General features: G+C 60.8%; 1 protein-coding gene across 1 annotated transcript in view; it reads right to left on the bottom strand.

Moving 5' to 3' along the window:
• The window catches only part of KCNJ12 (potassium inwardly rectifying channel subfamily J member 12), a gene marked incomplete at its 3' end in the record, with an annotated part of 32,702 nt that extends 13,080 nt beyond the window's left edge, over positions 1–19,622 (bottom strand). The window contains exon 1 of the mRNA XM_082860688.1: positions 19,533–19,622. The remainder of the gene's footprint in view (positions 1–19,532) is intronic.
• Positions 19,623–27,191: the final 7,569 nt, after the last annotated feature.

The raw sequence follows: 27,191 nt of genomic DNA, 5'->3' as shown, positions 1-27,191 counted from the left end.
ACTGTGACACGTGCTACCTCAGCTCACACCATGCTTCCTTCGGACAGTCGCAACAGACTGGGGCTCAGAGAGGGTGAGCGCCATGCCCAGGGCCACACAGCTGGTCCACCCAGAGCTGGGTGGGATTCATCTGAACCCAGATTCAGGGCCATGGGAACAGAGGCCCGGGAACTGACCGCACATATCTGGCCCTGATGTCTCCAGGAGAAACCACAGTCTCTCCAAGGGGCTCAGGACCACCTCCTACAGGAAGCCTTCTGCCTGGCTGCCTCTCCCTCATGGCTAACTGGTGCTGTGGGAAGGCAGGGGCTGTTGAGAGCCCAAGACTGGCGGGGCAGGGGCCTGGTGTCTGGATCCTATTAGGCCCTGCTGCGCTGTGTGACCTTGGCTTGAGCCACCAGCCCTCTCTGGGCCTGCGCCCAGGAAGAGAAGGTATATTTGCGGGGGCATGGTTCCTGGTGCAGGGGGTGTGAGCCGCAGGTCTCTGCCCCAAGCGCAGGAAGGGTGGCCACTAAGAGCCCCAGGAAAAGCTTTCTCACACCTGGAGCCTTTATTTAGCACCAACTGTGTGCGCCTCTCAACAATCCTGTGAGACACTGCCCAAAGAGAAAGCAACAGGGTCAGAGAGAGAATGCAGTGCCCCAAGGCCACAGGCCAGTCGGTGCCTGGGGCTGTGCCGTCCTCAGGCAGGGAGTCCTGGGGAGGCTGGGGGCCCGTGGGACACCCCCACACCTGGTCCCGACCTCTGCCAGCTCCAGCTTGCCCTCCTTCACCTCTAAGGCACGTGTTTACATGACTAATGCCTGCCTCAGTTTCCATGTCTGTAAAAGGGGCCCGATTCTACTGCCTGCCTAGTACAGCTGTTAGTCTACGCACAGGGTGCAGAGCCGGGACCAGCACACCAACGTGCTCATGGGTGCACACATCCTGCACGGACACACGGCCTGGGGTGCGGGTACGTGTTATTCCAGGAGCGTCGTGGTACGTACACACCTGGCCTCACTTTGTTTCCCCAGAAACAGGTTCTGAGTCAAGGATTTGGGGGCAGGTAGTTTACCTGGGAGGTGACCAGGGAGGGGCAGCAGCGGGAAGGCAGTGCCAGGGGAGGCGGGGCTGCAGTGGCCTGGAGTCTGGATATGCTGTGTTTCACTCCACAGCTGTGCAGCCGCAGGCGGCACTCACACAGAGACCAGGGCGCAAGGGACGAAGCTGGCAGCCCGCTGCTCACACCGGGCAGCGCATGTCTGTGCGTCCCTGCTCCCCCGCGGGAACACACCAAAGGCACGTGGGCTGTGTCCTCACGAGAATGCATCTGTGCCTACGTCACGCCAAGGCTGGACACATGGGGTGAGGCTCCGTGCGCCTGCTCTTGCACATGTGTATGCGTATGTGCGAGCTGTGTGTGCGCACACGTGTGCACAAGGTATGGCACAGGCACGCACACACGTTCAGGCTACGTGCGTGTGCACGCACCGAAGCCCCTCACCCAACCCTGGCCGTGGCTGTGTGGTGGTGGAGATGGTCTGGTCACCTTGGTAACTGGCTGAGCTGGGGCAGCCTTGCTTCAAAAGAAAAAAAAAAAAAAATCAAACCACTGAACACAAAGAAGAGAAGGAGCTGGAGGGCTGTGAGGGTGAGGCGCAGCCCCAGGCTCCGCTCACGGCTCCCACCGCACCCCGGCCCACCTGTCCCAACCCAGCGAGGGCTGCCACAGGTCCCAGGATCCAGCGGGCGGACAGCCCCTGGTGTGGGGGGGTCCCTTCAGAGTCCCGGGGAGCCCACCAGGGATGGCAGCAGTCAGGGACTGGGTGGGCCCCCCACTCTACAGACTCACCAAGCCCCGGAAGAGCGCACCCTAGACACCAGGCACTTTGCAGACCAGGGGACGCTGGGCCGAGCCGCACACAGCCACCCTCTCTGGACAGTTAACGCACTAACGGCACGCGCTGCCTCGTGGCCAGTGCATTAGCCCAGATCGTGTGATGATTTATTCACGAGCTCCTATCCCCTCCCCATCCCCGCGGCCAGCTCGCCAGCCTCGCTGCCTCGGCTGGGTGGGGAGGGAGGGCCCGGCCAGACGCTTCCCTATCTCGCTCGCAAACATTGCACGCTATTTCTATCTCATGAGACAGCGTGCACGGGGATGGGGCCGCCGGTGCTCTGCACCCCGCGAGCAGCCAGGAGCTGAGACCCCGACACGGGCTGCGCCAGGCAGAAGTGCGAGGAGCTCACACCGGCCTGCGCTCACATCTACAGGGGCTTTGCCCTACCTGCCTCCCTGTGCCCTGAGAAAGCCCTGTAAGGAAGAGTCTGCTGTTGTCCCCATCTGACAGATGAGGAAACTGAGGTTTGGAGAGCCGAAGTGACTCACCCAAGGCCACACAGCCTGTAGGAGGCAGAGCTGGGGACTAAACGCAGCCAAGCCGCCCCAAACCTGGGCCTTTACTGCACAGCATTTGACCTCCCTAACTGAGTCCCAGAGCAGCCCTATGATTCCCGTTTTACAGAAGAGGAAACTGAGGCTCAGAGAGGTGAAGTGACTTGCCCAGGGTCACACAGCCAGGAACGGAAGCCAGATGCGTGACCCTGACTGATAATGTGCCCCAATCCATGCCCTGCGCGAACTCCCTGACGCGTGCAGGGAACAGCCCCAGGGGGATGAGAATGGCTCAGGGCAGTCAGTCCCCACTGCTACCTGAAGCAGAAGCCAGTGGGGCCCCTTCACGTTGTGAGGCGACCCTGCCTCAGAGCCCAGCCCACCTTCCAGACACCAGGGGAGGGCAGCTTGCCTGGTTCTGGTACCTCCAAGGACCCAGCTACCAGCACAGTGTGAAGGGCCCTCGAACCCTAGCGCTGACCTCCGGTCATCACCCTCACGGAGAAGGTGCCCCTCGCCTGGCCACCGAACACTAGCGCTGACCTCCGGTCGTCACCCTCACGGAGAAGGTGCCCCTCGCCTGGCCACATCGGCATTAGAGCAGGGAACTCTGGAAAGCCCCTGCCGACCTCCACCCCCTGGGCAACCCCTGACCTTGGCTTCTCCTGAGACCCTGGGAACGGAGCCAGCTAGAGGTCCGGAGGGCAGTGCGGCCGCCTCGCAGCTCCTGTGTCCTCATGCGTACGACAGGCACCAGCAGGCCCTCTGAGGGTGGGGTGGGCACGCAAGACGTGGCACCCAGCACAAGGCCTTCACACAAGAACCCCTCAGCAAGCGGTCATGGCGCTGGCTTTCACGTCGTCTGCAAAGCACGAAGCGGCCCGCCTGCCGAACCACAGAGCTGCACGGGCTTTGCGGGGTGCCAGTTCTGGGTTCCAATTCCAACTCCGACTCCTTGGTTGTGTGCCTCATGCACCTGGCAGCCCCCCTCTGAGCCCTGGTGTCCCTGCCTTGCCCACGGGCCTGTCCAGGTGTGCTCCGGCCTCAGCGAGCCCTTGAGAGCCAGACAGCCCCTCACCCCACCCGACTCCAGGCCAGGGCAGCTGGGACCTCTGAGTGACACCTCGGCCCGGGCCTGGCCGCGGGGGCCCAAAGAGCGACCACGCTACGTATCCCCTCACCCCCAGCCTGGAGCCCTGAGCCTCTAGATCTGACTGTCACCCAGCCCAGGGCCGGGCACGAGCAAGGGCAGATGGCGGTAAGGAGTGCCCATGCTCTCTGGGCATCTACCACACGCCTACCTGGAACCCGGGGACTTTACCTGGATGTCCTCATTAAGCCTCACGAGAGTCCTGCTTTGACATCGGAGGAAACCGAGGCACAGGAAGATGGCCTCTGAACATTGGAGACCATGTGGGCTACGGCCCAGGCCCCACCCCCTTCTCTGTTCCGCCTGTGGGGTGGCAGGAGAGGCGAGCACTAGTGACCGGCAATGCCCTGCAGTGGGGACGGCTCCCTTGACTCTCAGTGGCACCCCCGGCCCCGAGCTTTGGGGAGCCACGTCCTGGCCCAAACGCAGGGCCCTCAGTGCTCGGCGTGGCAGCTGGAAGGTGGAGCAGTAGGTGCATGGGGGCTGCACTCCCGGCCTCTGAAGCCTCATCTGTATAATGGGTGGTAGGGACCAGCCTGGCACCTGGCCAAGTGGGCACTCAGCCATCAGCTATGGAAGGGAGGGCTGGAGGGGCCCTAACGGCCCAGCGCCCACCAGTCTCCCGCCACTCAAGCCTCCACCTCCTACTGGCAGGTCAACCCAGGCAGGGGTCTGGGGCCCCCAGAGGGGCATTCAAGGTCCCAGCACCAGATTGATGGCCATCGGACAGTGATGGCCCCATAAGCAAGGAAGAAAAGGCACCCCAGGCCTTGCACAAAGGCAGGGAGTCGCAGAGACTCTGTGCCCACGAGGAAGGGCGGCACAGGGGCGGGGGTGAGCAGCGACGCGGGGGCAGACCGCGTGCGGCCCTGAAGCTGGCCTTCTGACGGCTTCCCCATCAGCCACAGCCACACTCCCAGACAGGCTCAGAGGAGCACCTCGGGCCCCAGAAAACCCCTTAACCTTTCTGAGCCTCATGCTTTCCTCTGTAAACGGGGATAAAGAGAGTACTGGCGCCTTCCGGGGTCACCACAGCAAAGCAATGTGTCAACATCCACCAAAGTCCGAAGCAGCGCGAGCTTCCAGGAACGTCCTTTCCTGAGACCCCAGAGCCCACACCCTCCCTCCAGCCAGGGGTGTGGGGGGATCCTGAGGCGGGGTGACGGGAGCCACAGAACCCACGAGCCAGGGAGACACTGGGAGCAGAGTGATGGGGCAGGAGACCACGAAAGACACGGGGACCTAAAAGTTACCGAGGGTCAAAACACAGAGCATGGGGCGGCACGGCCCTTCCCCACCCGTGCCATCGGTCATACCCGCCTCACTGGTCACAGCGCACGCGCTCCTCATGCCCGCTTACACACTCAGACACGCGCCCGCCACACAGTCAGGAGCCTGCACGCCCGCAGCCTGCCATTCAGATGGCCCGACCCCGCCTACACGGCTGGTCCCAGGCCCACCCTCTGAACCCACGTGCTTGGGCTCCACGCCCTGAGGATGCTGTGCTGTAAGGAGGGGCACAGAAAGGAGGGTGGGGGTCCATGAGACCCTCCACTCCTGCAGCGCCAGCCCCCAGACCAAGGGGAACCAGGTGGCGGGACTCCCTCCGAATCCAGCCACCGGCACAGCCCTGATGGGAGCTCCTGCAGGCTCCTCGGCACTGACAGGCTGATTAGGGGGCGGGGGATCAGCTGTGCCCCCGCCTCCCACCCGGAGCAGCTGCAGCCTTTGTGGGGTGCAGAGGGAGGGGCTCCTGTCCCCTGCCAGCCTTTCTGTCCTCCCAGCAGCAGGCAGACCCCCCCTTCCCTGGGGAGCCCATCCATGCCTGCTGGGCACACACACGTCCACATCTGTGCCCCTCAACTGAGCACACACTGAGCACCTACTGTGTGCCAGGCCTGCGGGACCCCGGGGTCCCACGGCTCCACTGGGACCCGGAGCGGGTGGCGTGACTCCCACCACACGCCCACGGGCTCAGGGGGCTCAGCCCCTCGACACAGATCACCTTGGTTCACTGCGATCCACTTTTATGAGGAGACACGTGAAAGAGACATGAGCCCAGCTGCAGCCCGCCAGACCCCGGCCAGCTCCTCCCCAATTCCACGAGGGTCTCTGCTCAGACGGCCCTACCCTCTCACATGTTCCCTGATCACTAATTCAGGAGTCTATGCTCAGTTGCCCACGGACATGCGAGGGCAGGGATTCTCTTTTTTTCTCAAGAGTGGTTTTTAGAGCAGTTTTAGGTTTACAGCAAAACTGAGGAGAGGGCACAGAGATTTCCCACACACCCCGACCCCGCACACGCACAGCCTCCCCGCTGGCAACACCCGTCCACACAGCGGGACCTTCGCCGCCATCAGTGAACCTGCGCTGACAGGTCAGCATCGCCCGAAGTCCACAGTTTACCTCGGGGCTCACCCTTGGTGCTGTACTTTCTGTGGGTTTGGACAAATGTACAAAGACTTGTATCCACCATGACAGTGTCACACAGAACAGCTCACTGCCCTAAATATCCGGTGCTCTGCCTGTCCGTCTCCCCTTCGCCACCCCGGCAACCGCTGATCTGCCTGCTGTCTCCATCGTTCTGCCTTTGCCGGAATATCATATAGCTGGAATCACACAGCATGTAGCCCTTTAGGACCGGCTTCTTTCACTTCGTCATACGCATTTAGGGTTCTTCCACGTGTTTCCATGGCCTGACAGCTCATTTCTTTTTAGTGCTAAAAGATACTGCACTGTCAGGATGGACCACGGTTTATTTATCCATCACCTACTGAGGGACATCTTGGTTGCTTCCAAGTTTTGACAATAACCAATAAAGCTGCTGTAAACACCTGCCTGCGGCGTTTGGTGTAGATGTAAGTTTCAGCTTCCTTGGGTAAATACCAAGGGTTAGAGTTAGGGTTGCTGGGTCACCCGGTAAAGTATGCTTAGTCTTGTAAGAAACTGCTGAACTCTTCCAAAGTGACTGCAGCGTTTTGCATTCCCATCAGCAGTGATGAGGGTTCCACGTCTTCACCAGCCATTCTGAAGGTATGTGGTGGTATCTTACTGTTGTTTTAACTTACATTTCCCTGCTGACAAATGATGTGGGGCATCTCTTCTTTTTTTTTTTTAATATTTATTTATTTGGCCACATGGGGTCTTAGTTGAGGCACATGGGATCTTCGTTGAGGCACGCGGGATCTCTCTTTGTGGCATGCGGGCTTCTCTCTAGTTGTGACGTGCAGGTTTTTCTCTCTCCAGTGGTGGCACGCGGGCTCCAGAGCGCGTAGGCTCTGTAGTTTGAGGTACGCGGGCTCTCTCGTTGATGTGCACAAGCTCAGTAGTTGTGGCATGTGGGATCTTAGTTCCCTGACCAGGGATCAAACCCACGTTCCCTGCACTGGAAGGCGGACTCTTTACCACTGGCCCACCAGGGAAGTCTCTAGAGCATCTTTTCATATGTTTACTTGCCATCTGTATATCTTCTTTGCCGAGGTGTCTGTTCACATCTTCGGCCCATTTTTTCCTATTGTCTGTTTGTCATTTGTTCTCTACTGTTGAGTTTCAAGAGTTCTTTGTTTTGGATAACAGCCCTTCATCAGATGTGTCTTTGGTAAATATTTTCTCCCTGTCTGTAGCTTGTCTTCTAATTCTCTCAACGTTGTCTTTCCCAAGGCAGAAGTTTTCAATTTTCATGAAGTCCAGCTTGTCAATTATTTCTCTCATAGATCATGCCTTTGATATTGTATCTAAAAAGGCATATCGATACCCAGGGTCATCGAGGTTTTCTCCTTCTCTATCTTCTAGGAATTTCATAGCTTTGTGCTTTACGTACATTTATGATCCATTTTGAGTTAATTCATGTGAAGGGTGTGTGGTCCGTGTTTAGATTAACTTCTTTGCGTGTGGACATCCAGTTCTTCCAGCACCATTTGTTGAAAGACCATCCTTGCTCCACTGTGTTGCCTTTGCTTCTTTGTCAGCGATCTGTTGACTATATTTGTGTGTGTCTATTTCTGGGCTCTCTACTTTGCTCCATTGATCTGTCTGTCCTGTTGCAAACCCCACACGTCTTGATCACTGTAGCTTTATAGTTAAGTCTTTTTTTAAAAATAAATTTATTTATTATTTTTAAAATTTATTTATTCTTGGCTGTGTTGGGTCTTCGTTGCAGTACGCAGGCTTCTCATTGCGGTGGCTTCTCTTGTTGCGGAGCACAGGCTCTAGGCGCACGGGCTTCAGTAGTTGTGGCATGCGGGCTCAGTAGTTGTGGCTCACAGGCTCAGGAGTTGTGGCGCATGGGCTTAGTTGCTCCGCGGCATGTGGGATCCTCCCGGACCAGGGCTCGAACCCGTGTCCCCTGTATCGGCAGGCGGATTCTGAACCACTGCACCACCAGGGAAGTCCCTATAGTAAGTCTTTAAGTCAGTTAGTGTCAGTTCTACAATTTTGTTCTTCTCCTTCAGTACTGTGTTGGCTGTTTTGGGTCCTTTGCCTCGCCATATAAACTTTAGAATTAGTTTGTCGATATCCATAAAATAACTTTCTGGGATTTTGATTGGGAATGCATTGGATCTATAGATCAAGTTGGGAATAACTGATGTCTAACAATATTGAGTCTTCCTATCCATGTACATGGACTATCTCTCCATTTATTTAGTTTTTCTTTGATTTCATTCATCAGGGTTTTGTTGGATTTATACCTCGGTGGTTTATTTGGGGGGGGGGGTGCTAATAGAAATGGTATTGTGATTTTAATTTTAGATTTCACTTTTCACTTGTTTACTGCTGGTATATAGGAAACTGATTGACTTTTGTACGTTAACCTTGTATCCTGCAACCTTGCTATAACTGCTTATTAGTTCCTGGAGTTTTCTTGTCGATTTTTTCATATTTTCTACATAGATGATCATGTCATTCGTGAATAGAGACCGTTTTGTGTCTTCCTCCCCAATGTGTATACCTTTTATTTCCTTTTCTTGTCTTATCTCATCAGCCAGGATTTCCAGTACGATGTTGAAAAGCACTGGTGAGAGAGGACTTCCTTGCCTTGTTCCTAGTGGGAAAGCCAAGCTTCTCATCATTAAGTATGATGTCAGCTCCGGGATTTTTGTAGGTGCCTTTACCAAGTTGAGAAAGTTTCCCTCTGTTCCTAGTTTACTGAGAGTTTTTACTGCAGATGGATGGCGGCAGGGCTTTGTTTTGTCCCCTGGCGTGTCCTGGTGCTTGGAGGCAGTGCCAGCCCATGGCAGGCCCTCCGTGATCTCCTTTGGAAGGAACAGGTGCAGGGTGTAGGGAAGGGGCTAGCAGGGAGAGGGAGACACCACAGCAATGGCCTTAGGTGGGTGAAGGCAGAGGGGCCAAGTGGCCGTGGGGGACAACAACCCATCCACAGGAAAGGGATGGAGGCACGGTGAGGGGACACAGGTGGCGGGAGGTGGGAGCTGCAAGGTTCTCCTTTGACTTTCTCAGTAATGAGGAGGCCACACTGTCGGCGGAGACTCCAGGACCCTGGAGAGTCTCAGGAGGCAGGGCCCCCGGACCAAGAGGCCAGGTTCTGGGTGGAAACGGGGGGAGGTCTGGGGCCAGAGCCCCAAGCTTGGAAGCAAGAGAGGGGTCCATGACGCCCCAGGGCAGTGCAGGCTGCAACTGGACTCAGGGGCTCACGTCCTTTAAGTCTGGTTTCCTGCATGTCCAGGAGGGATAAGGTGGGCTCAGGAGGCAGATGGCAGGGGACCAGGGCACCAGGGGTGGTTCTGAAGGGCTCTCTAAGGTCCACTGGCTGGACACTCACCCTGGGAGGCCTCCTGCTGGGCCAGGCCAGAGCCCCTCCCCTGGGGCACCTTCTCTGCTCCACAAGCCCCAGCATCCCCACTTCTGCAGAGACTTCGCTCAGGCCACGCGGAGGCATTTCCCCCAGGTCCAAAGTTGAGCGGTGAGTGAATCGGCCCCCCTGCTGTCTCCCCAAGCAGCAAAGGTTCGCGTGCAGGTCTGTGGAAAGCCCAGCATGCCCACGACGCAGCCACGGGAGTGGGGGGGTCTCCCGGGACATGGGGCTCTCGGACAGATGTGAGCCCCACCGCTGCCTAAGAAATGGACAGAGGGGGCACGACCCGCACGCCGAGAACTTAAATCTTTCCCTTGCACGAGCCTCCCAGTACAGAGCAGGCACTCAAATAACGGGTCTGTCTTTCTATCCTAGTCCGGTGAGGGTAAAAACGAGGGAGACTGGACCAGCCCCATGTCCTGTGGCTGAGGTCACAGGGGATGGAGGGTGGCAGGTCATTTAGTCCCTCCCCCCTTGGGGCCTCAGTCTCTCCACCTGTAAAGTGGACAGGACTCTGAGAACCCTCCTCCATCATCTAGATTTCTGAAACAGTTCTAACACCGGGCACACACAATCACAGTTTGAACGGGGCAAACTTGGCCCCATTTCTCAGAGTAGGGAAGTGAGGCTCAGAGAGGTGAAGCTGCTTGCCTGGAGTCACACAGCAGGGGGGCATGGGGGGCTGCCCCATTTAAATCCAGGCTAACCTGGCTCATGCCCAACACTGCACCTCCCAGATCCTCAGCCCAGGTCTCGGCCTGCCCTCAAGGGAGAGCCCTTCTTAAAGGCGCCTGTGCCTTTGGAGGCGCCGGGGGCCCAGCCGTGGGGCTCCCCGGTCTGGCCACCTGCCTCCCTCAGCACCCCATCTCTCAATCCCTGCTCCACTCCTGGCCAGTACATTTTGAGAATTAAATGAGATGATGTTCGGGAAAGCACTGAGCGCAGCGCCTGGCACCAGAAGACACCAAGTAAACAGTCATTTTCATGGTCTTGGGCGCCAAGTCTCAGTGAAACATCGCGGCACTCCCTGAGAAATAAAGGCGCCCAGTGACACCACAGGCTGCTGAATCCACCACCAAGGCGGGCATTTTGCTGGAGCCCCCAAAATATCCTGCCGGTTGCCAGGAGCCGAGGGAGGGGGCTGAGGACACCCAGGCCCCCGGGGCACACGGCCTCAGTCCAGGGTGTCACAGTGGCCTGTCAGCTCACCAGCCATCTCCAGAGGGACTCTGCCTGGTGGCCCAGGGATGGGGCAGGGCAGGGGGGCCAGCAGGAGTGAAACCCAGCCCTCTCCCTCCAGTGAGGAGAGTGCTGGGGGGGTTTTAATAAATTTATTTATTTATTTTTGGCTGCACTGGGTCTTCGTTGCTGCGCGCAGGCTTTCTCTAGTTGTGGCGAGCAGGGGCTACTCTTCGACGCGGTGCGCGGGCTTCTCACTGCGGTGGCTTCTCTTGTTGCCGAGCACCAGCTCTAGGCGCACGGGCTTCAGCAGTTGTGGCACGTGGGCTCAGTAGCTGTGGCTCGCAGGCTCTAGAGCGCAGGCTCAGTAGTTGTGGCGCACGGGCTTAGTTGCTCTGCGGCATGTGGGATCTTCCCGGACCAGGGGTCGAACCAGTGTCCCCTGCCTTGACAGGCAGATTCTTAACCATTGTGCCACCAGGGAAGCTTGCAGGGAAACCAAGACACCTGAGGAGGCCCCTCGGGCTCCAGGCGCAGACAGACTGCTAGAGATGGGCTGGGCAGCTATGCGATCTCTCTGAGGCCCAGTGTTGGCATCTGGAAATAGGGCAGCTGCTTCCCACCCCTGGGGCTAGCCATGAGGACCCAACGGGATATATGGCAGGGGCACCCACCCAACTCCCAAAGACCTCAACCTGGGGGAGGGCAAAGGTCAGGGAAGTGACCACTCTGCCAGGAAGGGAACGACAGAAAGGGGTTTCAACAGGAAGAAACGCTGCACTGGCTCTAAAACAGACGCGGTGGAGGCCACGGTGGGACCCAGGCACGCTCAACTCTCCAAGGGGCGGGGACCACCCCGGGAGGGCGCAGCGGTGGTAGTTCTAAAAGCTACAAAGGCACAAGCCCTCCGACCCAGCAGGGCTGCTTCTGGACTTCTTGCTTGGACAGCGCTGGCACGAGGACCTCAGTACCCAGGTGATCATGGCAGCGTTACACGTGATAACAGCCGAGGGCTGGAGGGGCCCCAGAACGAAGCAGGCTCACGAAAAAGAAATCCAGCCCAGTGCAGGGAATACTGGGCAGACCTTAAAACCGTTCTGCTGGTTGATGTACTGATCAAAGGGGTCACCTACTACACCTCTCCTGTGCACACCCTTTCATCGCCCCCAGCAGCCCGATGGGGGGAAGAACCGTTAATGCCTCCATTTTGCAGATGAGCAAACTGAGACACAGAACAGTCAAGCAATCTGCCCAAGGACACACAGCTGGTAAGCGGCACAGACCAAGCATACCGTATCTGCTCGTGTCTCCAAGATACGTTGCTAAAAAATATGTTTTTCTTAAAAAAGAAAAAGTCGAGACACAGGGCAGCAAATCCAGGTTGACCACGTGTAACAGGTTGAGTGACGGCTCCCCCAAAATGTATGTCCACCCAGCCCAGTGCCTCTGAATGTGAGTTTGTTTAGAGAAAGGGTCTTTGCAGGTATAACTAAGGATGTGGAGATGAGACCGTCCTGGATAAGGATGCCCTGAGTCCAATGACAAGTGTCCTCATGACAGGAGAGAAGACACAGGGAGCAGAAGGCCACGTGAAGACAGAGGTGCAGACTGGAGGGACGCCAAGGAACCCCGAGGGCCGCGGCAGCCCCGGGAGCCGGGAGAGGGGCCCGGGGTGGATCCTCGGAGGAAGCGACCCTGCCGACATCTCGATTTCGGACTCTGGCCCCCAGAACGGAGAGACGATAATCTGTTTTAAGCCCCCCGGTTTGTGGTGACTTGGTATGAAAGTAGTACAGACCCCACCCGCTCCCCCCGTCATCCCACTTCTGTCTTCTCCTCTGGACCTGGCTGATGGACCACCCCACAGGACGGCTGCCCCTCGCAGGGCAGGGCAGACACGTCGGGTGTGTGGGTTTGTTCAACCACCTCCCCTCGTGTCCCCAGTTCCCAGAGGAGGAGACTGAGACCAAGGGTTCGGGTCACAGCCCCCAGGGGCGCGGCTCCCCCTTCACTCCCCATCCACCAGTGCTTGATCTGTGGCAGGGTGACTGGGGGACCCCTGAAGCCCACCAGGAGGGCAGCTGGGTCAGGACAGGACCCAGGGCCTGGTCACCTGGCTCTGGAGCCTCAGGGCTGGGGCATCTGCTGTAGGATCGGGGCCAGAGCCCACAGGTGCCGCAAGGCTCTGGCTGGCAGGGCCGGCAGAGGAAAGGAAGAGGGTGGCTCGGGTCTCCTCTGCTGTGAAGCCCCGAGGGAGGGGCTGGGCCGTTCCGGGGCTGTCCGGGGACTTTCGGAGGCACTGCCTCCAGTGGTTCTGAAGGCTCCTGGGGCCCGGGGTGGGGGTGGGGGCAACTTGGCTGCCCCAGCCGGGCAGGTGCTTCCGACAGCTTGAGGCACAGCAGGCCGAGGTGATGGGCACGGGTGAGCCTCCGGCCTGTGTGGCAGAGGGGCCGGGGGCAGGGAGAGCGGAGGCTGCCCTGGCTGCCCTGACCGCAGAGCTGAAGTGGCAAAGGGATGAGAAAGCAGATGCCCAGACGGGGCACGATGCCCACGTCCACTTCACACGCGGGGTCACTGAGGCCCGGGGCCAGCACAGGGGTGACCAACACCCCCTCGAACTTAGCCTCTCAGACCCTTTCCACAGGGGCCCTCAGTGGAGCCGGGCGGGGCGGCTCTTCCAGGTGACAGGAGTGACGGTGCTGGCACCCGACAGGAAGCTCAGAGGTGGGGGGGGGACCGAGTCCCCAGCAGAGGCCTGCCCCTGCCGAGGACCTCGGACGCGCAGCCTGGCCTGCGCCTTCCCTGCGGGACTCGAGCACAGCCTCAAATTTGTCCACGCTGGGCCGGGTGGGCCCTGAGGCCAGAGGGGACGGGGCCAGCCCAGGGTCAAGGACTGGGCTGCAGCAGGGTGACCTCCCCGTGGTGGCTGCACTGCTGGGGAGACTGAAAAGTGCAGGTTCCCAGGCTCCACCCCAGGCCCTCGGAGCCAGAATTTCTGGGGACGGAGCCAGGAGATCTGCATTCTCCAACCGCTTCCCGAGGGGTCTGAGGAAGGAGGGACCCCAGCAAAGACCCAGCACCTCTCCCGGGAGTAAGACACGCCAATTCTGCAATGCCAGGTTCTCTGTCCCAAAGAGGCCACAACTCCACGACTCAGCCCATCGCCCAGGAACTCGGGTGGCTGAGTGCTTTCCTAGACTCCACAGCTAAGATTCTGTGGTCCCAAGACTCTGAGACTCAGCCCTCAGGTCAATCAAAGGAGAGAGGATGAAGCCCCTGAGTATGGGGCCTGGGGCGGCAGCAGGGACAGCAGGGACGGGAAGATGAGAAAACACGGAAACAGGGAGGGGGAGACAGACAGAGAGAGGGCGCTGCAGCTGCTAGCAGGTGTGCACAACTACATCCACATGTTTGTTAAACACTCAGACAACCTAAAAGGTTCTCTAATGAGTCCCCTCAAAAGCATAAAGCTTTGGGGTGGGGGTGAGGGGGAGACAAGGTTTGAGAAAAAGAAATTCATTTTCTGTCCTTACAATCCTGCGATGCTTTACCGTGAGCATGTTAACACTCTTGTCATTAAAAACTGTGATAATTAGCAAGAGAATATGACAAACTCTGTGCTTCCCTAAGTGTCTGTTCACTGGTTTCTTTACCCTCCCCCAATCCAGACATCAGTTCCCAGCCCCCAGCCCCAGGCACAGGGTAAAAGCAAAGATACCGGCTCCAGACTCAACAGTCAAAAGCATGAATAAGGCTGAATTCTGACCTCCTCAGGGCCTGTGTCACTAAGATTCGCCAGGCAGAGGCCTCTAGGGCTCTCTGAGAAGGAAAGGGAGAGGCCAGCAGGGAAGGACATGTCCAGGGGCTGGTCCCCAGGGCCTTGTGCGAGGGGGTCCAGGGCCCTGCCCACACCCTGCTTCCACAAGGCCACGGGCCAGGCCCCTGCGAAGCCCCACCTTTGAGCCCCCTCACCTGCCCCGGATCCCGGTCCCCTCGGGAGTCGCCGGCTTCCATCCACCTCTGCTCGTCGCGCGACCCAGCCAGGCCCCGCGCTCTCTGGGCCTTGCCAACCTCTCCTCCTGAGAAGGGGCTGGACGGAGCCAGCTCCCCGCGGGGCCCCCAGTCCTCCTAGCCCCCCCTGGCCCGGCTTGGCCTGGAACCAAGAGCCCACAGGCACAGGGTCGGGGGCAGGGGGGTGGCGCGGCTGCTACCTCCCAGAACGCCAGCTGCCAGCAGCGATTTATTTTTGCCTTAAGTGCCGGAGAATTGCAGGGCTGGAGCCGCCAGCTCAGGGGGCTTGGGCTGCAGCTGGAAGGAGAGGGAGGTGGGCAGGGTGGGGGGCGCACAGCCCCTCCGTGACCTCGGCCGTTCATGCACACGCACACACACGCGTGCGTGCACACACACAGAGCTCGGTACCTCGCTAGCTCCACATGTCCCCCCCGCCCCCCCGCACCAGCCCAGCTCTGCTGGCGAAGCCACCAAGCAGCTGTGAGGAGGCTTCAGGGGCAGAGGGTCCCAGGCGCTGTCCCCCACTTGCTGCCACCTCTGGCCGGGGCTGCCCTCTCGGGCCGCAGGCTGCCCACTCCCACCGCGGGGACGTCCGTCACAACGTGGGGCCACAGCCCCAGGCGAGCTGCAGGGGGCCCGGCTCCGCCCCAGAGGGGAGCTCAGGAGACAGAGCCTGCCCTGCGCCCAAGGGAGACCGACAACAAACGAGAGAAAACGCAGCGTGGCAGACTGCGCCGAGTTCCACGGGGAAGAAAGCCGAGAAGGCGCGGGGAGCAGGCGGCGTTTGGGCAGGAGCTGAGAGCAGTGAGGGAGGGCCCTGTGGAGCTCCGGCGAGGGCAGCTGGGGGCACGGGGCAAGGGCCAGGCCGAGGAGGCACCGCGGGCGGGAGGCCGGCGGCCTGGGCGGAAGAGGGGAGTGGCGGCGGCAACAGGGCCAAGCTGCGGGCCCGGCTGACCGGGGTGAGGAGGGTCCAGACCCCAAGGCCCTAGAGGCCACGCCAAGGTAAACGTGGCTGGCGCTGCAGGGCTGAAGGCTAGTCAGGGGCTGGACCAGGGTCCCCAGGGCGCCCACAGCCTCACGCGGCCTTTGCAGCTGCTACTTCAGCAGCTGGGCAGGAAGCCTCGAGATGCAGAACATCGGTGGGGTGACAGGAGGAAGTGGGTTGGGGAGGGGGTAGAGCTGACACACTAGGAGGGGGAGGCCCTCTTCTCCCACAGAACCCTCGCCTACCCTCTCTGGGCCTCAGTTTCCCCCCTGTCCAAGGGAAGGCTGGACTGGATGGCGGATACCAAGGCTCTGGCGTCGCAGAGGCTCACATGCCCTCCTCCATGGAGCCCCGCCTTTCCGCACCCCATTTCTGTTGAGACTCCCCCAAAGGCACACACAGAGGTTCACATTTCCACTCTCCCATCCTGGGTGCTCTCAGAAGCCTCCCCACCTGGCGCTCTGATCCCACTTCCCAGATGATAAACTGAGACCCAAGAGAAGTGACCGGGCCACAGTCAGACCCCCGGCCTCGCTCACCCTAGCTGTCTGCCCTAAAGTCTCCCCCGAAAGAATGAGACAAGCGGCCAGGTCAAGGGCCAGGTCTCCATTTACTCAACACCCATTTATTAGGCACCTTCTGTATGCCAGACACTGCACTGGGGCCACAGCTGAGCAGCGGGCCACAGGGCCTCCACCCCAGGAGCTCACAGCCCCACCACAGCCCCCAGTGAGGCCTCAGCAGCAGAGAAAACAGCCCAGACACAGACCCACCAATTATTTACTGAGCACCTACTACATGCCAGGCCTTAACCAGGTCCCGAGGACACAGCAACCTGGGATCTGGGATGGCAGGCAGGCACCAGGGCCCGTAGGGGGGCAGCCCCCACAGACAGCGGGGCACACGGATGCATTCTGCGCAGGCTGTCTGTGGGATGCAGGAAGGTGGGCTCTGGGTCCGAGCCGCGTTCCAGTCTCTCCCAGAGCCTCCCTGGGCCTCACGGAGCTACTGCCATCCTCTGCACTAGCAGACCATTAGGAAATTAAATCAGCCGGCAGAGTACTGGGCCCTCAGCCAGTGCCCAGCGAGGGCTCCAGTTCTGCCCTCGGCCCCAGATCCTCTGGAAAACCCTCCTGCCTGGCCAGCCCCACCCCCAGCCCCAGCCCCACAGCTCCTCTGAAGCCTCCAGGCCTCCTGCCCTGCCTGCGGCCCAGTTTCAGCCTGGCTTTCTTTCATCTCTGGCCTTCCCCTGGCTGCCTCCCTGCCACACTGCCAACTCCCCTGGAGCAGCCATCCCGTGGACCGAGCCCACATGTCGCACACCTTCCGAGTGGCCAGCCAGCCTCTACCCCTCTTGCTGCCCACGAGCTGCCTCTCTCCCAGCCTCTCCTCCATGCCGGCCCGAGACAGGGCTCCAGCTGCAGCCCCAGGGCAGGGGCAGGTGTGCCCAGGCGTCACTCACAGCAAGAGCCCCGGCAGGGACCCAGCAACAGGCACCAGTTGCACCTGTCGGAGGGACGGCCCAGCCCGAGCTGGGAGCAGTGAGCCCGAGAGTGGACAGCAGGTGGGCCCCGAGGGGGCTCCAGCAGCCTCCGGCCTGGAGCCAGACAAGGGCCACAGAGGTTGCTGGGAGTGACGATGCAGTTGCTTCCACCCTAGACGCTGTGCCAAGGCCTCCTGGTGCTGGGCCCGGTGCTGCCAGCCGTGGCCCAGGGCACCGGAGGCCTCGCCAGGCCAGAGGCCTGCCCGCAGGCAGAGCCGGTCCCAGTGCTGCATAACTGCAGGGCGCTGCTGTCACCGTTAGTGTTGTTACTGTTACCACCGCTGTCACTATTACTTCACTGCCTCAGGGCCACCAGTGCTACCTTGTCCTGCTCTGGGCAGACTTGAGAGGAGGGACACCATGGCCCTGGGGCAGGAAGCCTGGCAGGGCGGGCCTCTGGCCTGGAGAGAGCTAGGTGGAGGCTTCCGCTCAAAGCCCTGGTTTGCTGTGTGGCTTTGGGCAAGATTCTGCCCCTCTCTGGGCACCTTGTCCTCACAGCACAGCACAGTTCACTGAACATCCTTCCACCAGGCACACACCTCAAGGAGGGGTCGCCTCCTAAGCAACCGGAAGCCTGACGGGGTCTGACATGGCAACTGGGCATGGGAGGGGCGTCCAGGGATAGGCCGACAAACTTAGGCTCTGCCCCTTTGCCCGAGGGAAGGTCCCTCCCCTTCAGGGCTGGGAGGGGGCTCTGCTGTGCCCTCATCTGGAGAGGGGGGCACAAGGAGGGAGTCCGGGACTGGAAATTCGGGTCTGCCAGGTGAGTGCCAACACCCAGCATCTATAGAATGCCCAGTACACGCGCTCAGCGGCACACCCGTAGAGAGGAGGGCCCTCCCCTGTTGTCCAGCACGCTGGAGGCCCCTTCTTGTCCCCAGGGGCGCCCAAGCGCCCTGCTCTCCCTCAGGGGTCTGGGGCCCACATGACTGGAGCCCTTCCGAGGCCCCCTCCTGGAGCTGCCGACACCCGGCCCCCTACCTGGAGGGGAGGGGCCGCCAGAAGGCTGAGGGGCGGATCACGCTGAGGAGTTTCTCTGGGGGTCCCAGCGCGCGCTGAGGGCGCTCTTCTCACAACGGGGGGAGGAGCTGGCCGCAAAGAGACCACACGCCCCCACCGCTCCTCGGGCTCTCCCCTCCCTGGCGCTCTCCAGCCACGCGGTGGCGGTCCAGGGCGGAGACCTGCGATGAGGGGCTGCAGAGGAGCACAGGCAGAGGCTGAGGTCCGAATGGGGCGGCAGCCGGGGCCTGGCCGTCCTCGGCACCTAGGCAGCGGGCGAGGGGTAGGCTGGAGGCTACCGCCTTCTGGGTTCGCACCTTCGAGGAGGCGGCTGCTGATTTCAGCGGCGTGTGGGCGCCTCTGCGCTCCCCGGAGACGGAGCCTGCGAACCCGGGCTCCGCGACGCGGATATGGGGGGCTGGAGGTCCCCAGCACTTTATTCCAGGGTCCGTCCTGGGCACGGGGAGCAGAGAAGAACGGAGCAAAGGTCCCAGGCAGTGCAGGGCTCCCGGATGAAGAGCTGCTGGGGAAACGGGGAGCAGGGTGGCCCCGGTCTCAGCAGATCCAGGCCGCGGGGAGGCAGAAGAACCTCCCAGAACCAAAGACCACCTCCAAAGAGACACTTTCCTGTGACCTCCAGTCCTGAACACAGGTTTTAAAAATGTTCACATGACATGTGCACACTCCACCGGAACAGGCAGCACAGACACCCACTGGGGCCTCAAATCCCATGCGAAGCCCCGCAGGAACTCCCCACCCAGTTGCCGCTGGTTCCCCCGCCCCGCGCCCCTCCCCGCGCCCCAGGACAACCAGAGCAGACGTCAGCACTGTGAGGGGACCCCGGCCCTGAAACCCGCGGGGCCTCTCAGCCGAGCGACCACCCCTGAGCGATCAAGGCCGACTTGTACAAGCGAAAAAAGGTGCGGCTGGACTCCTCGGCTGGCTCCCTCGAGTGCCAGAGGACCACACCGTTTCCAGAATATCTTTACTCCAACAGAGCGCAGGAGGTGGGAAAGACCGACGACTCCAAGGACCCGCAGCCCTTGGGCCTGGGGGCATTTGCCGGGCCGCCCGTAGTCCGCGCCCCGGTCGGGGGGTCTCCGGGGAAGGTCACTCGTAAGACTGACACCGCCTGCGGAAGCGCCTCCCCACGCTCCCTCCCCAGCCCCCTCGTGCGAGGCGTTCAGAGGGGGGCCGAGGGCGCCTCAAAGTTTCCCAGAGCGCCCCCAAGACGAAGGTTAGCAAGGAGCAAAGTTCCCTGGCGGCGGTGGCTGGAGACATGGCAGAGGAGAAAAGCTCGCAGTCAGCATTTCCTGCTAACGCTCACCAGGGAGGGGGAAGAAAAAAAAAAATAGCAGAAAACGAGAGGTCGAACAGACCCCGCCGCCCCACCTTCCCAATTGCTGCACCTCCTCGTGCTCGCTCGGCCGGGAAGGGGGCCCGCGAGGAGCTGGAGCCGGGTCCCCCGGCGCTTACCTCGGTCAGTGCCCCGGGCGCGGCGCGCTCCGCGTCCTCCGAGCTCCGGGCGGCCGTTCCTGGCCCCGGCAGCCGCCGCGCTGCCTGCATCGCCGCCGCCGCCTCAGGGCAGCCCCCGGGGGCGCTCCATGCTGAGGGGAGCGTCTGTGCGGGGCGCCAATCGCCCCGGTCCGGTCGCGGGGCGGGGGCGCGCGCCTGGACGGCGCCCCCGGTCGCGGGGCGCACGCTCCGGTCGGCGCGGCTGGCGTCCGTCCCTCCGTCCCGCGGCGCGTGCGGCCGACCCACCCCCTCCCCCGCCGGCTGTTATCTGATCCCGGGCTGGGCCGGGCGCGCTCCCCCACGCCCAGGCGCCCCGCGTCTCCACGCCCGCTCCGGCCCCTCCGGCTACTCGCCCTCGCCCTCGGCTGCCGTTCCCGGGAAGGCGGTGGCAGCGGCAAGGCCCGGAGAAGGCGGGGAGAGCGCAATGGAGGGCGAGGAGGCGGCGGGAAGCTGAGGCTCGGCGCGCACCCAGCTCCGCGCCCGGCTGTCACCAGAACCCAGCTCGGCAACAACTCTAACTCTCCGCGGAGAGAACGCCCGCCCCGCGCCGCGCCGCCGCTGCCCCCGCCCACCCAGCCCAGGCCTGGCCCGGCGTCCCCGGCCCCGGCCCCCCTCCACACACAGACACACGGCCAGCCACTTGCGCACTGGAGCGCGCGCGCGCGTGCACACACACACACGGAGGCATGTCCGCCCAGAGACCCACACAGGTGCATGGCGAGCGCACACACAGGAAAGGAAATCTTGCACACACACGTGTGCACACAGCCGAGTACACAAGCTCAGGCGTCTGGATCCACACATGCAAAATGCATGCCGTGACATGCATGATGGTTGCAGGTGCAATACACACTCATACATGCACGTGCAAGGGTGACAGCTGCAGGAGGGCACATGTGCACACAGGTCCCAGCTTGTACATCCCCATGGACTCCTTTCCCGTTGCACCCCAGGCATGCACACTCGGACACAAGCGTTTCCCCCTCTTTAATAGCATCTCTCTCCTCATCTGACGCTCTGCTTGGCTTTTTCCTCTCCTGCTTTCTCTGTGCTCCTCCCCCTGCCCGCTTTCTCTGCAGACCTGACCCCCATGTGACCCTCTTCTCTTGCCACCCCTGCCTCTGCCTCTTCCCAGCCTGTCCCCACAAGCCCTGCCCTCCAAGCCTCCTGGGGCCTATTGTCTGGGCCTCAGATCTCTCAGCCTTGGGCAGGGCCCAGGCCTTTCATCCCGGCAGGCAGACCTGCCCAGCTGGGCCTTGGCCTAGGGAGACCCCATTTTATCACCAGTCCGACCCCTTGCTCAGCTCTGGGGCCACAGATTTCGGCCAAGGAGGCAGGTTTGTGCTCAGCACACAAGCCTCAAAGGGCTCTCTGGCCCCCTCAGCCTCCAGCTTCCCCTTTAATGTGAAATATAATTATGTGTCTGCACAGCAGGGAGACTGGCTGCAGGATTCTAACCAAGGAGGACGGCTTTCTGGCCGCCGCCCAGATCGCTGACGGCTCAGACAGAGTGGTCTGCAGTCCCCACCAGCCCCAGGCTCCCGGCCCCAGGCAGCTGGTGGGTTCGGCCTGGCCGAGGCCACCCGGAAAACTCACCCCAGGCTGTCCAGAATTGGAGCCACACCATGTCCTCTGTCCAGCTGCAGAGGCACATCCCCTCGCCTCTCCGTGCCTCACTTTCCTCGCCTTCGTCCTGCAGCTGCAGTGAGAACTGAGGACAGAGCACACCTGACGGCCTTGGCAGGCTCACGGCTGGGTAGATGCCGACCGCTGACCAAGCGCTCGCTCTCGAAGACACTTCACTGTCACCACGACAGTGGCCCTATTTCACAAGTTCGGGAGCATATCTGTCCCCAGTATGAGAGCCCCTGCCCCTTGCCTTGATGGCTGCGAGGGGCTACGGCAGAGAGAAGGGGCATCCCAGTAGATTCCAGCCCCATGCCCCCAACCTGTCCTGCCCGGCTGGTAGGCAGTGTCCTGGTTTTCTCCTCCTCAGAGGCCAGCTCCCAGGAGACCAAAAGCTCTCAGGAAACTTTTCCTCCCTCTCCCTCTCACAGTGACCACGAAGGGAAGTGGCTCAGCTCCCCACCCTCCCCTGCCCAGTTTCCCAGAGGACACGGTTCTACCGTAGGAGGAAGGGGCCCCAAGATACCCATCCTGTGAGACCCCACCCAGGGTCCCCAGAGGAGCCGGGATGCCCCTCAGCTGGGAGACGCTTCCAGCAAATGGTCTCAGCTGGGGAATGGACAGGAGTACCTTGGGGCAACACTGGGTCTAGGATTCTGGCAGCTCTTGGGACAAGGGGGTGTACCCAGGGCCTCCTCGGCCCCGGAACACCTCCCACACACAGAGACCTCACCCAGCTGCTCACCAAGAAGGCCAGCGTGAGGCAAGCTGGTCATCCCCCCGGGCCCCGAGCCTCCCCCAGAGCCATCATCAGACCCATTTCACAGAGACAGCGAGTATCTTCCCCAAGGTCACCCAGCAAAGAAGGTGCCGCAGAGGTGTGAGCCTAACTCCTTAGGCTGCTGGCCTCCAGGCTCTGCACCCCTCCCTCCCGACCTACCAGCTGGGTGGGAACTCAATTCCTAACCCTAAACGCACCCCACCAGCAGTCGCTGTTCCCTGGACACACAGTCCCTGACTGCACAACAAGGGGAACCAGCTTCCCGGGGGGAGGGCGGCCGGGGGGGCAGGGACTCGCCCTCGTCCCAGTGCAGGAACTGGAGCACAGAGGGGCCCAGGGCTTCCGGTGTGTGGGCAGAGGGCTCTCGGCCCTCCCAGGGCACTGCCCAGAGCAGTGGGGGGCATCACACCTCCCTGTGGCGTGGAGGAAGGCCAAGCAGGGCCGGTAGAGGGACCTTGGACATGTTGCCTGTGAGGTCCCACTTCCTTCTCCGTAAAATACCCGCCCTCCCAGGACGCCCTCCCAGGCATGAGAAGCCAGTGAGACAGAGGAGGTAGGTGTCCTGCACACAGCGGGAGTTCTGGCTACAGACGGCCCTTCCCAGCACCCTCTGAATGTGCCCAGCTTTCCCGAACCCTGAAATTCTCCCCTCTCCAGGGTGGGACCCAGGCCCTCCCAGCCCTGGGCGGAGCACACAGTAGCTGTTCAGGAAAACATTTGCTGAGCTGGGCATTCTCAGAGCCACAGGCCAGGAGGCAAAGAGCCCCTGGTCCCTCTGGAACCACTCCTTCATTTGAGGAATGTGAGGCCCAGAGACGGGAGACTGCTCCCGAGTCCACAAAGCCATGAGGAGCAGGGGTGGGGTGGGTAGGGGGCCCCCCGCAGGCTGGGGTTTACTGGTCTGAGTGGCCACACGCTCAGAGGTGCCGGCTCCTGTAATACTTGTATCTTAATATGATGACACCAGCATAAATTAACCACTGACTGAGATGTGAAAACTGGGCACCCCACCCATCAGGCTGCTGCCTCGATGCCCCCAAGACCCTTCCGAGCTCCACAGCCCCGAGGGCTGCCTCCTCCCAGGAGCCTGCCCGGGTTTCTCCTTCCTCAGCAGGAGACCCTCGCAACATAAAAATGGCTCATGGCCTCCCAGGGCACGACTGAGAACCAAAGTTCCAGTGCACCCCCTCGTCAGCCCCCCTGTTCCCAACACACCGGCCAGCCAGCTTGGTTCTGCTGCTGGGCTCTCTCCCCAGACTGTTCTTCCTTCGGGGGCAGCTCAGGGCCCCTCTTGGAGAGGTCTGCACACAGTCTCCCATCCCCCGTTTTACTTTCTTCCCAGATGGCCACTTTCTGCGGCATCTCGGCATCTCGTTTACTGTCTGTCTCCTCCAAGGTCTGTCAGCTGTATGAGGGCAGGGGCAACGTCCGCCCAGCATGCTCACAGCCCAGGGCCCCCAAAACAGTGGGAAGAGATTGCCTGGGGAAGACATGACAGGTGTGCAGGCCGAGGCCCTTTGTCAGGGGTGCCGCGGAGACACGATGGCAGGGAGAGGTCAAGAAAGTGACAGCCTGCGAGCTCCCGGCCCTGCGCTCCCGGTCCCCAGGCACCTGCAGGCCCCGGGCTGACCCTACGGCATCGATCTGAGGAGAGCAGAACTTCAGGAACGGAGTGCAGCCCTGGAAACAGGACACTGAGTCCCGCCCACCCCGTCAGGAAGCCGGCATCGATCTCAGCCTGGAGCTGGCCGGCTGACGCTTCCCTCCTGCACAGGCTCAGCACGCGGCCTCCTCCCCGCGCCCCTGGAGCTGCAGCTCTCTGGAGGCCAGGGGGCAGCACCGGGGTGAAGGCCGCTGGATCCAATACCTTCTGTGCATTGGGCGGGTGCTGTCCTGGCTGGGCCACTTTGGGGGCATCAGTGGTCCACATTCTCCCACTGTTTAAGCCCCTCTCCTGAGAACCTTACCCACACCTACCCACGCCCTCTACCATCTGCTTGCTGGAGGGATGGCTGGGACCACAGCCGGCCCCGGATGCAGGTGACCCAGGCCTGGCTGTGAGCTTTACTGTGATTGGTTGGGGGTGTGGACATGTGATCAAAGCCAGCCAAGGAGAACCGGCCCTAAGACTTTGGCTGGATCAGCCGGGAAAGGAACTCTACGCCCAGGGGCTGCTGGGAACACCTTTGCCCCAATGTGGGCTGAGCCCACCTGAGAGGACCCCCACCCAGAGGAAAGCAGAGGTGAGGGTGCAAGAAACAGACTCCAGACACGGCCTATGGGGCCCTTTAGGTCCATCCCTGAACTTCGAGTTTTGCAACGGCAATAAGCCCTTTTGTAACTTGAGAGATTTTTGAGGTGGGTTCTAAGACTCCTCTCCACGCCCTCGAGGGGTTGCTGGTGGATGTAAGAAGACCAGCAAGGCCTCCACAAAGCCCCGCAAACTTCCCAAACCTCTTTCCTCTTCCTGGGCAGAACCTGAGGGTAAAGGACTCGGTGCAGGTGAGGCCACCTGCTGCCCTTCCCGTTCACCTTCTCCCCTCCTCCAGAGGGGCTGGGATGGCCTGCAGGCCCCAGGATGACGGGAATAAAGGGCAACAGAGGGAGAGAGGGAAGTGGCTTCAGCTCTCAGAGTTAAAAATAGCTTTCCCCAGGGAGGCCTCCCCGCTGGGATAACCCAGCCAATTACCAGCCCCTCCACTCCAGGTAGGCACTGCCCGCCTCTTCCCTGTGCCTGCCCATCGAGATCCCCACGGATGGGGCCTCTGTCCCCAGGACCAGCCCCTCACCCCTCCATCCTACAAGGGGGCAGGGCTGGAGCCCGCTGCCTCGGTCGGTCTCCTCTCTGAATTGGGCCTGACTCCGAAATAGAAGTAGGTCTGTAAGGCCTGCCAACGGAGAGTGAATTGGCCAAGACACCCCGACTCCCCTTCCTCGCGGCCCCTCGCCAAGAATCAAGAGGCAGCATAGGGCCCATTACATGATCCTATTTCTGTTAAGAAAAACGACAGATATATTTGCATCAGCAAAGCAAAAACCCTGGAGGTTTGGAGACTGTGCCCCTCGTTCACTTCTGCGTGGAAGCAAACGTCTACACCTGCTTCCTGAGTGTTCTGGGCTCAGGCCCAGCTGGTGGGTCCCCGCTGGGCACCTCAGCAGAGCGCAACCTCCACTCCGAGTAACGAGAGTAGTTCGCACACTCAGGACGGGGGGCTTCAGGGCTGCTTTTGTTTGGTTCTTTAACTCTGTGCAGAAAGCATTTATCACTGCAGCATTTTTTAACTCAAGTTACCTTGTAGATGTAATAAAGCGACGGGGTGGACGAAGCTCCCTGGTGTCCTGAGGTCCAGTCCAGGGGTCAGTCCGGGTGGAAGCTCCTGTTTAAGGAGCACCCACAGCCTGGGCTCTTCTCAGGGACAGGGGGCGGAGTGGGGGGGAGGAGGAGACTGGGTTTCTGGGGCCTCAGCTCCTGCCTTCCCCGTCCAAGCCTCCGTTTCCTCTGCTGTAGAATGGGTACAGTGCTGCCCGAGTACGGTGCCTGGCGCTTGGGAGGCCCTCGGGGGATTCACTGGACGAGTGGACAGAGGACGCAGCTCTCCCGGCGACAGTGCTCAGACGCGTCCAGCACAGTGGGGGCTCCTGCGGCCTCCCTGGTACCCTGCCCTCCCCGGCTGGGTCCCACACCTGCTCTGGGCACCCACAGCCTCCCAGGCTTCCCACATCACATCACTGTCCCTCTCCAAGCCTGCCTACCCCTCAAACTGGGGGCTCCCTGAGGCCAGAGGGGGCTTCTCCCCTCCCCCAACACGTCCCACTTCCAGCTTCCGTATCTCGCTCTCCACCAGAATCGGCATCACCTCCAGCCTGGGTCACCTCCCTGCCTCAGTCCAGGCCCTGACATTTCAACCACGATCTGGCCACAGCTGGCCAAGTGAAGAAGACACCTCCCTTGATGCTGGGAATTCATCCCACCGACGTGCTTGCACACGGGTACCAAGACGTACCTCAGAAGTTCCCGCTCTGTAGTAGCACCGCTCTGCACTGCTCCCTGGAGAGGGGAGGACACCATGGCACCGGGGCGGGGGCACACAGCTGTGGGGAGCAAGGACTGGGCTCCATGAGGACAGAGGTCTGGTCTGTCGGCCACAAGACAGCACTTAGTAGCTGCTCAATAAACTTTTGTTGAATGGATCTAATGAGGCAAATTCTTTAAGATAGAGTGAAAAAGCACAATGCAGAAGAGAGGGGATTGAATGCCATCATTAGGATTTTATTTAAGCAGGATACGTACACACACACACACACCCCCTAGGGTGTTGGATAGAATCTTCTGGAAAGACACCAGAAACTGGCTCCCAAGAAGAGAATTGGGAGGTTAGGGGACAGGAGGGAGGTGAGCTGCTCTCTGTGAGTTCGTTGTGCCTTTACACCACCTTCAAGGGTTCTGTGCGTCCCCCCCCACCCCGCCACATTAATTCATTTAAAAAGTAGCCCAGAGCTGAGGGGAGAGGGAGACTCCCCACTCTGGGGCTCTCAGCTGCCCTGGAGGCTGGTCCAGAAAGCCATCCTGAACCCGCCCCCTCACTCCTTCCCATGCCCAGCTCCTTCAGCTCCAGATTCCCTGAGGAGCTGCCCGACCCCATCCTGTCCGTGGGATTAATACACATTCTGTGATGACCTGAATCTCACGGAAGTTCCTCGGGGACAGCCTCGCCTAGTGCCAGGGGCCAGGAGGACCCACTGGTCTGAGGGACGTGCACGGTCCCCCGGTGGTCTATAGGGTCCTGACACACCTTTGCCCCCCTGTTCCCTTGGCCCCGGGGCGCCACCCCGACTGGCATCGTGGCAGTAGGTTCAGTGCAGGTCTCTGTTCAGAGCTGGAGGAATCCCTCCCACCAGGCTGGGCCATCCACAGCACGGGGACAATCGTATCGCCTCCGTCTGGAATCCATTAGCCTGCCTAGGGATGGGGATGATAAACACAGAATCAGCTGCATATCCACGGAGCCCAGCCCAGCCCCAGGGAATGTCCCTCTGAACACAGAGGATTCAGTAACGACCACAGGTCCTGGGGTCAGACAGGCTTGGGTTAAAATCCTGACACCATCACTTACAAGCTGTGTGACCTTGGGCAAGTCATTTAACTTCTCTGTGCCTCCGTTTCTTCCTCTGCACAATGGGGACCGTACTAGTGCCTGCCCTGCAGGGCTGTG

Source organism: Leucopleurus acutus (genome assembly GCF_964270905.1).
Source record: "Leucopleurus acutus genome assembly, chromosome: 19".
Taxonomy (NCBI): domain Eukaryota; kingdom Metazoa; phylum Chordata; class Mammalia; order Artiodactyla; family Delphinidae; genus Leucopleurus; species Leucopleurus acutus.
The sequence above is the reverse complement of the archived record's forward strand: the minus strand, read 5'-3'. Positions and strand labels throughout refer to the sequence as shown.